Genomic DNA, 12069 nt, shown 5'->3' on the forward strand with positions numbered 1-12069 from the left:
GCTTAAACAAACTTCACTTAAGAAATAGATAGCTAGATGTAGTATAGTAGTGCAAGCTTAAACTCTCAGTACTTGGAAAGTGGAAGTAAGAGGATCAGGAATTTAAGACCAACTTTATTACATAGTGGGTTAAAGACTTCTTTGAGCAATATGAAAGCTCAGTCTTTAAAAATTAAAAAACAACAAAACCAAGACAAGCAATAATATCCATAAATATTTGATCCTGTATTAAATTTATTTAATAAGCCTGTTTTCCCTTGTGGAACGTCAACACTTGTCATACCACCAATAACATTTTTTATTTAAAAATAACTCCTGGGCATCTTATACACTTTAATTCATTTCCACTTCTATTTTTGTTTCTGTAACTCCATAAAGAATAGATATGAAGCCCTAAGTGGGTATTACATATGATAATAGCATATTTCATTACATTTTCATATTACCAAATATTCAATAAGGTGTTAATGAATGAATATATCCTTGCTCTTTTATCTATTTTGCCACATAAGTAACTATTACAGACCATACTTGCTTTAAACAATATTTTATTTGTATCCTTTGTGACATTGGAAGCTGAGTGGGTATGCATTCAAGTTTTATGTCAGCATGACACAAGCTAGAATTGTTCCCATCAAAAGTTTGTGGCAATCCTGTGGTGCCTTCTTTTGATTAATAACGTATGTGGGAGTACTTTGGTCACTACAGATAGTGCCACCCCATGGCTGGTGGTCTTAGATTCTACATGAAATCTGAGATAGCCATGGGATGCAACACAATAAGTAGTGATGGTCCATGGCATTTAATTCAGTTACCTGAATTGCTACCCTGATTTCCCTTCAAAATGTACTGTTATCAGGAAGTATATGGTTAAATAAACACTTTTCTCCCCAAGTTCCTTGTGGTCATAGTATTTTATCAACAGTAACAGAAACCCAACTAGGACACTGAATGAAATGATGAGACCATGGTTGGTGTCTACCATTTAACTGCAATCAGACACTAGTTCTACTACTCAACAAAGCTGAGCAAGTAGAACACACTCAAATGCTGTCACTTGAAGCTAAGCTGTGGCTCTTGGCCAATTTTATGGAGCTTGGGTTTATCTAATCTTGTCATCACATTCTCAAAGTGGATGTCCCAGGAAGAAATAGCCAAAGGTTGAGAAGCAAAAGCTGTCTGGACCCATTTTCCCTGGTTGAAATGCTAAGTCAGAAGGAACTCTCTTGCATGGGGATGCCAATATCTCTCACTCCCTGATGGGGACTCTGGAGAGACAGCAATTCCATGATTGGAATTTCAAAAAAAAAAAAAAAAAAAAAAAAAAAAACGGGGGAATGAAGGGACTAGCTCCCCATTTTGGCAGCAATAACAGCCAAACACGTGCTTGTCTGACCTTGTCCTAGTCACTAGGAAGTCAGATGCCTGCCTCGTGGCAAGAAACCAATCAGAAATTTGCTGGTGGTGCTATGCTTTATGGCTCTGGGTGTGCTTTATGGACAACTGCACAGCAATGATGCATAGAGCATAGTAAACACCCTGGGAGGGCCTATGGGCCATAACAACCAGTTGGCCAATCAACACAGGGCAAGCCCTCCAAGCCTGGAGGCACAGCAATCCTGAGCCTGTGCATACCTCTAGACACTCCCCTTACGCTGCCCTATAAGATCTCTATGCAGCTGCTTCCAGCTGTCTTTTCTAGCCATCGGCCATGGTGGGTGGATGAAAGGCCCATCTAACATGGGGTTAGCTCGTTAAACAACTATAATAAAGCCTCATGAAGTTTGCATCAAAAAAAGAAAGAAATCGTATTATACCACTTTCTCCTCTGCTGCATTTTGATATTCAGAAGCATTAAGCACTTTTCCTTTGATGAACTTCACAATGAATAGATTATGTAACTAAAAAATCAAACACTATTCAAATGAATTAGACTTAGTAGTATTTGCTCATATAAGTATATTTGAATATCCCCTTAAATTTCCAAACTTCATTTTTCTTCGTGGTTTTAAAAGGTAAACATATTCCATGGAGTTCTGTAAGCTGAGACCCTTCAACTGTTTTTTAATTCTGTCTGATGGATGGTTGAATTTAAACATAATGGCATTTGTTGGAGCTATGAAAAATCTTACTCAGTGCAATGGGTAGAGAAATACACTCTACTTTTGGCGAGAGATGTTCAAAGTGCTATTAACAGAAAAGCTTTTGGATGCATGATACTGTTACATTCATCTTTGGAAAATAAATCTTGTCAAATAAACATACTTTCAAAAATGTTTTTTGATCCTTCATTAGAATCTGCATGTAGACTAACTTAACACCTGCTATCCCAAAGCACTCAAGCTTTTAGGAAAATGTTATTCAGCAATACTGCACCAAAATTCATGGTGTGTGTGTGTGTGTGTGTGTGTGTGTGTGTGTGTGTGTGTGTGTGTGTATACCTATATATGTGTATATTAATGATATGCTACAGACTCAGAAACCTTACAACAATTTTAATTCCACATTTATCACATATATTTTACACCAATTTAAATTATTTCAGGAAGACATATTCTTCCATGGGGAAACTCAAAAGCACAATACTAAGGAAATTGAAGTATTAATAGATAGTTTTCATTTCAATGGAAAGTAGAAACCTAATTAAATACATTAATGTTTAGCCATGATAGTTGTCTCTACTATAGAAACCTATAGCAACCTATTGGTACTTTTTATATCCACACAATATTATCAAATAAATAACAAAGCCAAGAATGATCATCTGTTTGGGTTTAATGGACTTGGTTGTTTTCAAACTCAAAGACTGATATATTTTGGAGCAAAAGATAATACCTACCAGAATCTCAGAAATTTGAAAAGAGTAAAAGACACACACACACACAGAGGGGGGAGATGCATATTCACATACTCTCAGGGGGTGGTATATATTGTTTCAGAACCATTATTTAAATAATGAACATACCAGATATAGGTATAAATTCAATACAATAAAGGTTAGCTATGATATTTGTCTCTACTATAGAAACCTATAGGTACCTTTTATGCTTGATAATATACTAGGCTATGATTTTATAAGTCTACATATGTAGGGCTATTGAAATTGCCAATTATAGCAGAATAGGGTGATATTAAAAGGCTAAAAATGAACAGCGAGGATTTTGGAAGATTGATTTTATATGTATAAAAAATACACCACAGTAAGAATCAAAAGAAGAGCCAAAATAATATCACAGAAAAGACTTGTTTCAAAAAAATGGAACAAAATAAGAATGAATACATTCTAGAGAAAATCTCAAAAGAACAGATAATTAATTTTTAAATATTAACATTATGACAGATACTAAATGACTTCATGTGTAGAAGAAATTAGTTTTTCTTTATTCATCATTTAATATTTTACAGATTCCATCATTGTTTTGTGGAAATGATCTTTTTGCCAATGCTCTTCAGTTCCTGTCTCTGTTTTGAATTGAACGGCAGTCTTTTCCCTTGAACTTCGCTGTCAGGTCAGTAATCAGTTGAACACTAATAGTGTTGAGTATGCTTATGGATTTTCTACTTTACCTAAGGAATTAAGAATGATACAGGATATTTACCATGAACTTTATTATGTGCTGAGTAATTCTAAGTAAATTGTATATATAAATTTACATGTGCATGTCAAATTCCCAGTAGCATTCATGAGGCAGTATTACCATCAGCCAGTTTAGTGGAAGGTGAAATGAGGCACTAGGATATATGCAATTTTTCCAAGGTTACACATTTAATAGGTATATATTTGTATTTACTACTTGATGTTGGGATAAACCCTATAACTGAAGGCAACTTGATGGAGAAAAGCTTTACTTTGGTTCATTGTTCTAAAAGGTTAAGAATAAAAAAAGAAAAGGGAAATAGATAAGATCTCCTGGACAAAATGGGGGTGGAGGGGAGAGGATGGGGAATGAGAACATGAGGGAACATTATGGACGAGTTGGGGAAGGGAAAGAGAAGGAGAGCAATGAAAGTGATATCTTGATAAAGGGAACCATTATGGGGTTAGGAAATTCCCAGGAATCAACAAGGATGACCCAGCTAAAATTCCTAACAATAGTGGAGAGGGTGCCTGAACTGTCCTTCATCTCTAATCAGATTAGTGACTGTCCTGATTGTCATTATTAAATCTACATCTGATGGAAACAGATGCAGAGATCCACAGCCAAGCCCTGGGCCAAACTTGATTGAAGAAAGGGATGAGTGATTGCATGTACATTGCATTAGCATTGTATGAGCAAAGGAGGTCAAGACCATGATGGAGAAACCCACTGAGACAGATAATTTGAGATCATGGGACCTCACAGATTCTAGACTGACAGCTAAGGAGTCTGCATGGAACCAAACTAGGCCCTCTGTGTGTGGGTGACAGTTATGCGGCTTTGTCTTCTTGCAGGGACACTGGCAGTGGAACCAGAATCTCACCATAGTGTATGACCTGGCTTTTTGGAGCCCATTCCCTATGGTTTGATGCCTTGCTCAGCCTTGATACAGGGAGGAAGGCTTTCTTTCTGCCTCAACTTGCTGTTCAAGTCTTTGCTGACTTCCCCTGTGAGTTCTTTCCTTTTCTTGGGAGTGGATGGAGCATGGGAGGATGGTGGGGGAGAACAAAAGGAATGGAGGGACAGGTAACTGTGGTTTGTATGTAAAGTGAATAAAAGAAAATACAAAATGGAATGGAAAGGCATGGCAGATAGTCACCAGATCAGAAAGCTCTCCAATCTCCACCACACACAGAAAGTACAGAGAACCAACTAGTTGTACCCAGTGATGTTCTTCATCCAGCAAAGCCGTACCTCCTGGACATTACATAATCATACCAACTGCCAACATCAATAGGTGACCAAATAAATGAGCCTACGAGACACAATTTCATTCAGACTACAACAAACCCTGAGACATGGGCAGAAGTCATTTAGTCCCATTTTTAAAATTATCACAGTTTTTTTTTTTTTTTAACAATCTGAGCATTGTTTAAATGTCCAAATCCTATGCTGAGACTCATGGTGTCTTTTAGCTATGACCAGTAAAACAATGTTTACATGAAATCCAAACTGAAATTGTATAGAATATATATAGTTCCATTCTGAAATGAGGAAATGGGGACATAGTATAGAGAGGGTAGACAAAAACAATACTAAACACCAGCAGGACAAATACCAAATCCATAGCTCCATGTTATGTTTCTAAGACTTTGAGATTCAAAGGATGTAGATAGTTCCACAACTTTAGTTTTGCTGCCTACAACAAACATCTCTATCCTGGTGTGGATCTATTCTCTATATAAAGCTCTCTTTTTAGGGTCCTCATTGCAGCCAGAGCATCACTTTTGCAGCTTCACACAAAGGCATCTCAGGGCCTCCTCATAAGACCCTGCCACACATTGTTTGGCCTTGGCATCTCTTTGCAACAGCAATATTCTTACTAATATGAAAACTCAGGCAGATCCTAAAGCCCTCATCCAGAGTGGCTGATGGAAGCAGAGGCAGACACCAACAAATATACACTGAACTGAACTCTGGAACCTAGTTGCAGAGAGGGAGGAATGAAGATCAAAGGGGTCGGTACCAGGCTGGTGAAACCCACAGAAACAGCTGGCCTGAACAAGGGGGAGCACATGAACCCCAGACAGAGGCCATCACAGGACTGATCCAGACCCCTGAACATGAATGTCAATTAGGTGGCCTCTGCACTCTAGGGGGTACCTGGTAGTGGATTAGTATTTTTTCCCTGGTGTAAGAAGGGACTTTAAGAGCCCATCCCACTTGAAGGGATGCACTCTTGGCCTGTACACATGGGGGAGGGCCTAGGCCCGGCCCAGGATCATGTGGTGGACTTTGGGGAGCCACCATCAAGGGCCCTACCCTGCCTGGGGAGTGGAGGGTGGATGGGGTGGGAAGGAGGTGGGGATTAGGGGGAAGGGCTGGGGGGAGGGAAGGGAGAGGGAGAAAGGATTGATATGTGAAGCAAACTTGTACCTAATTTGAACTCATAAAACAAAAAAGGAACTACTCAGGCAGACTAACACTGGAGTCTGCTTTTCAATTTCTTTATGTGCAAAAATAATATAATATATATACAATTCTAAGAAAACTCAGAGGAGAATATTTTTAATGTTTCCTGTTTAATTTCTTTATTTTCTTGGACTGTGGATATATATTGAAATTTATGGTACATTTATTGTTTTTGTTTTATTTTAAGAACATTTATATTTACCTTTCCTACAAGAGGTAAATTTATTATCAGATAATTAAAAATAGGCCCAGTGATAGAGTATATTGGGTAAAAGCACTAGTCACACAATTCAGATGACCTGAATTCAATTCCTAGAAACCATGGTGAAAAGAAAGAACTCTCCACAGAAGTTGTCCTGTGATATTTAGAAGTATACTGTGTCTCAAATTGCCCACACTTTCACCTCTCTCTCTCTCTCTCTCTCTCTCTCTCTCTCTCTCTCTCTCTCTCTCTCATACACACATATACCATATATTTGTGTACACATGAACATATAGAACTAAGTATTGTAAGTAAGAATTAATAATTATTAAATCACCACAATTGCAGATATAAAATTCAGGTCAATTTTCCATTTATTCAAACACATAATTTGTCCATTTTTAAAATATAATAAAATATGCATTTCCATGAACTTTTTATAATTCATTTGTCTATTAAAGTTGCCTTTTCCTTTTCCTAAACCCATGGCACAAATCATTTTTTTCCCAGCTGACTACTGAATTGCTTCCACAGGGGTAACGCAGCGCAGGAAGGTTGCTCACCATACCTTAATGCACATCCTCTCCTGATTTCAGCTCTAGCTAGATTCTGGAATCTAGCAGTAGACATACTCAATTGTCTTCAAGGATTCTGAGAGTAGCCAGAGGCCTGCAATTGTTTTATCAATAAATCAAATGTCCCAGACTCCTGGCCTGTCAGCCCTATCACTTTCTCAGTTACTATGTTCACTTTAATGGATAAATCAATAGGGCAATCCTAAAATGTTCCAGCAACTGCAAAGAGTAGTGTTTTCTTTGTTTTGGGTGGTGATAAAGTTTTTGCTTCTTGCATGTTCTTTGGAAGGAAATAATAGAGTTCTAACTTTAATGTGAAGTTAAGAGAGAGACATATCAGAATCTATAAACCAAAGTTGCTTCTCTCTTTGAAATCAGTCCTAAAAATAAAATCACTAAGTTAAAGTGCAAATGGCACCTCTGAACATTTTGTTCAAGAAATCTGTTTATATTATACATTTTACAACCAACTTCCTTTCAGGTCAACTTTCTGGATCACTTGTGACCTACATATATTCAGACTAAGTCGGGCAATGAGAAAACTAAAAATTTGTCACTTGATTACTTTTCTAGAAAAAGCTAGGAAACTGAAGATCATTGTTATATGTTAATGGGGTTTAAAACAAGGATTGGTTCAAATGAGTCTGGATTAGTAGCTGAATGCTCCATTCCTTTCTGGTTGTAGCATATAGACTCATCACACCACCACAGAAGGAAAGAATTGCTGTGGTTCTGCAAAGTAGGTCAAAGCAAGGGCATCATTTACCAGCATCTTAGCTATCAGCTTACTAAAAGAACTGCAGCTCACTCTGAACATATATTTATTTTCCATCACTTGTAAAACCTTCACTGAAATCTTCCATGCTTATTCAATTAGTAATTGTTACTAATTCCAACTTAAATTTATGTTTCTAATTATTAACATAGGGAAATATTAAGATGTGAGGACTCTCAGTTATAGCACATCTGCCTGCACACTACTGTGTTCCCTATCATGATGATAACAGATTGAACCTCTTAAACTCTAAACAAGCCACCTCAATTAAATGTTTTCTTTACAAGAGCTGCCATGGTCATGGTATCTCTTCACTGCAATAAAAAAAAAAAACCCAACCAAGACAAACTCCAAAGGATCTGATGTTCTCTTATGGCTTCTGAGGGCACCAGACATACATGTGATGCATATACATTTACATAGACAAAGCACCCATACACATAAATTAAGTAAATACTTTTTAAGAAAATAATTATAATGACTGAGATCACCTATCCTCAAAAAAGACAAACATCTTATGTTTCTCTCCTATGTGGCTTCTGGCTTCTAATCTTTTATTTTCTGCATTTGGTAGCCCTTGTGAAGATCAGGAAACTTTCTTTTTAAGTAGAATTTCAACAAACAAAGCAAAAAATACTTTATGGACCATTCATTTTTGGGTGTGTTCATCAAAAATCACTTTGAAAAAGTTAGTATAGGTCAGGATCTCCCATGATAAGGCTAAAGTAACTGTAGTTCTGAGACCTTGTTTGTGTTCATGTTTTTTGCATGATTGGTGTCTTTCCCAGGACTGGGATCTTTCTTTCATCTTATCCTGTTATTTCCTTTGGGAATTCAAGAAATTACTGGTGACCTTTAATTGGGAATGTATCTCTGTTCCTTTAGAACATGGATACATCCCCTGCTTAGAGGAAAATTCCTGTGTCTTGTGATCCCTGGGAAAGTCCAGAAGCCTGTGTTAGTTTAGTTTGTTGCTATGATAAATACTATGACTGACAGCACATATGAAAAAGGGCTTTATGTTAGTGATGGAAGCCTAGGCAGGAATCAATGCAGGAAACTGAAGGTAAGAACTGAAGAAGAGAACATAGACTCACTGGCTTGCTTTCAGGTTCATGGTCAGCTATCTTTCTTTTACAGCCCATACCTAACTGCTAGGGATGACATCAATATCAATTAGCAATCTAGAAAATGTTCCCATGGACATGTCCACAATCTAGTATACTGGAGACAGTTCTTCAGTGGAGGTTCTGTCTCCCCCAACCCCCACCCCGACCCCATCCCACCCCCACCCCTGCGCCTGGTGTCTCTAGTTTGTTTCATGTGGAAAAAAACTAACCAACACAAGCTTCTACTGTCTTAATTAGGGTTTATATTGCTGAGAAGAGATACCATGCTCATGACAGTTCTTGTAAAGGAAAACATTTAATTTGGTGACTCATAGTTTTATAGATTTAGTTATTATCATCATGGCAGGACATAGCAGTATGAAGGCAGAAATGATTCTGGAGAAGAGTTAAGAGTTCTGCATCTTGATCTGTAGGTAACAGGGAATGAACTCTGTGTCATGGTGTAGCTTGAGCATAGGAGACCTCAGAGCCCACCCCCACAGTACACACTTCTTCCAACAAGACCATACCTACTCCAACAAAGTCACATTTCCTAATAGTGCCAATTCATTTGGGAACAATTTTCTTTCAGACCACCACCCTTATCTAGAAAAAATCTCTGTGATGTACAGTCATATGTCAAGGTTTAATCCAAGGACTTATCTTACTGCCAGAGCTATTAAAGAAGTTACATTTTCTTCCTATGCATTCTAATAAGAAAAGGCATGACAGAAAGAATTGTTGAGTTTAGAACAAACTTAAATGATTGTTGTTCATTTTTCTGATGAAGACAAGAATCAGGCTATCACTAGCAGATTCCAGGAAAGGTTAGATGGCTCCAATTACTTTGTTGCTTCAGAGAGAGACCTGAATGGAAACATATTGTTTGGTACAATCCGGAGGGGGATGCATGCACCAGTAAATAATTGGCCATTTCCAGAATTTCTACAAGGGCACATGATACCTAACATAGATATATGTGTTGGAAATCTCCCCTCCAGGATCACTCTCCATTTCAAACCCTACCCAGATATTTAGCTGTGAACTCTGCTTCAGATCATATCTCTCTCTCTCTCCAGAGCCCACCTTCAGAAAGCCTGCCAAGCAGTGGCTCCTCCCACTGAGATACTTATGACAGGGTTCTTAAGGCCTTGTCCCTAGACCTGCCACTTGATCTCTCTTCCTTCAAGAAAGAGTCATCTGGGAATCCTTTTTCTCTGTTTGTTAAACCTGGTCTTATTAAATTCATCTGGATTTGTCTTATTGTATCAGCAGGGAAAGTCACAACCAGGGATTTCAAAATACTTATCAATATTCAGGAAGGAGGGCACTTCCATTGTCTTCTCTCTTCATAACAAGAGCTACCACACATTTGGAGTCTTGTATTAGGAGTCTCTTCAGACACTTTGTTTAACTTAACTTAATCATCTCAAAAATAGTAGAAAAGTCCAACATACTATCTTTATTTATATGAGCAAAATATTTGAGCTTCTATGGCTAGAAGATTACATTGACAGTATTAATTAAGAATATATTGATTGGCCCTTAATAGTGATTAAGATTATTAAGAGATATTATTTATTATTTATGTACAAACAAGGAGGTACAATGGTGTGTGTGTGTGTGTGTGAAAACTAGAGAAATTAAGACAAAACAAAGTTCCAGGCGTGCTTAGATAGATGTGGGTGTAGCATCTTATGACAACTATTTTTCATAGGTGCTCTAACTTTAGAGTGCAGTTATAAATGATGAGTAATAAATTGTGAACACATACAATAAAAATTAGGCATCATAGAGAGTAATTGTAATGACTAATAATTCCACGGACCTCAAATAGAAGCAGTGAGTGTTCCTAGATAAATGAAAAAAACAGATGCCAATGTTAGTGTGTTACTAACTGGAAATGATATTCCCCTACAAATTGAGGGAAAAATCAACCTCATTAAATGCCATGACATTATATAAATTTGGCCTGGTTCATCGGCTGCCTGGGGAGAAAGTAAGTCAATGTGAGATGTTCTCTAAAGACTCCCACAGTGCATTGGGCTTAATAGACTTAAAATATGAACCTGAGTTTTTTTTTAAAAAATAACTGAAAATCAGTGCCCAGAAGCCTACCTAAGAAAAAGAGGCTTTGTATGTCCTGTGTTGGGGTATTTCCAGTGTAGATGCAAGAGGAACTCAAACTTGCAGAAAGGTTATAACTTGGATGGAGTATAGGGAAAGGACAATGATGGAAATGTGCTGTAAGACCCAAACTTGTGGAAAATTGCATCCATTGTATGTGGCAAACACTCTACCTGACAGGCCTTGAGGTCAGCCAGTAATAGCTAAGGAGGTTTTAGAACAGAGAACAGCACAGGAAACAGAACAGATGGAGCCTGTATTGGGCACTGAGGTCATAGAAGCCCTAAGGACAAAGTGGTCATGAATTATTATATGTCAAATTCTAAGTGTGAATATATGATTGCTTAGCAAATTAAAAACATTGTGAATGTAGGGCAGACTGAAGGTAACACATTAAGGTTGACACAGTTATCATATGTCATTTAGTCAGACAGATATTTTACAGGCTGGAAGAAACAGTGATCAGGATTCAGGAAACATTGGTCTAAAGAACCATGAATTGAAGTGGGTACATTCGGCAATTTACTACCAAATGGCTGAGGAGGACGGGAAAATGATTTCTTCTCCCCCTCATTTGTAACTGATGATTTTATAGCACCAAATATAACATAAATGGGCAGTTACAGGATTTCTCTAAACATTGTGTAGTCTTTAAGCAATTATCAAATTGTAAATACTTTAAAAATAATAGAAGCAAATTCTGCTTGCTAGTGTAAATGTCATAAAAGTCTATGGAAGTTGCATCATGGCCAAGATATTCTGGGAAGGCAGATGTGAAGAAGACAAGATTTGATTTTCCATAGATTTGACTGAATTTAGTTTTCATTCCGAAGTCCCATTGCCTTGACACATAGACAAATTTTATGAAACTTAGGTTTCTTATTTGTCAAGTGAAAATCACCCCTATTTCAACACATTTTGTGATTAAGTTAAGTAATATACCTAGACCATATAGTATACAACACTAAAGAAATTCAGTACAGTGGGTCTATGGGAGAGTACAGTAAAAGAAATTCAGTACAGTGGGTCTATGGGAGAGAAGATTAATGGCAAAATTATTTCAAATTTGAAGCAAATAAAATGCTGAATTGGCATTAAAATTCCATGGTTTTAGCATGTATTCTTAAAAGCTCTGATTACCTCTAAGTGCATTTACTTAAAAGCAACATTAAATGGATTTAAAAGGTGTGTGTGTGATCATAAAAATAAAGAAGATAGATTTGTTAATTTG

The sequence above is a fragment of the Cricetulus griseus genome, chromosome 5, assembly GCF_003668045.3.
Source record: "Cricetulus griseus strain 17A/GY chromosome 5, alternate assembly CriGri-PICRH-1.0, whole genome shotgun sequence".
NCBI lineage: Eukaryota > Metazoa > Chordata > Mammalia > Rodentia > Cricetidae > Cricetulus > Cricetulus griseus.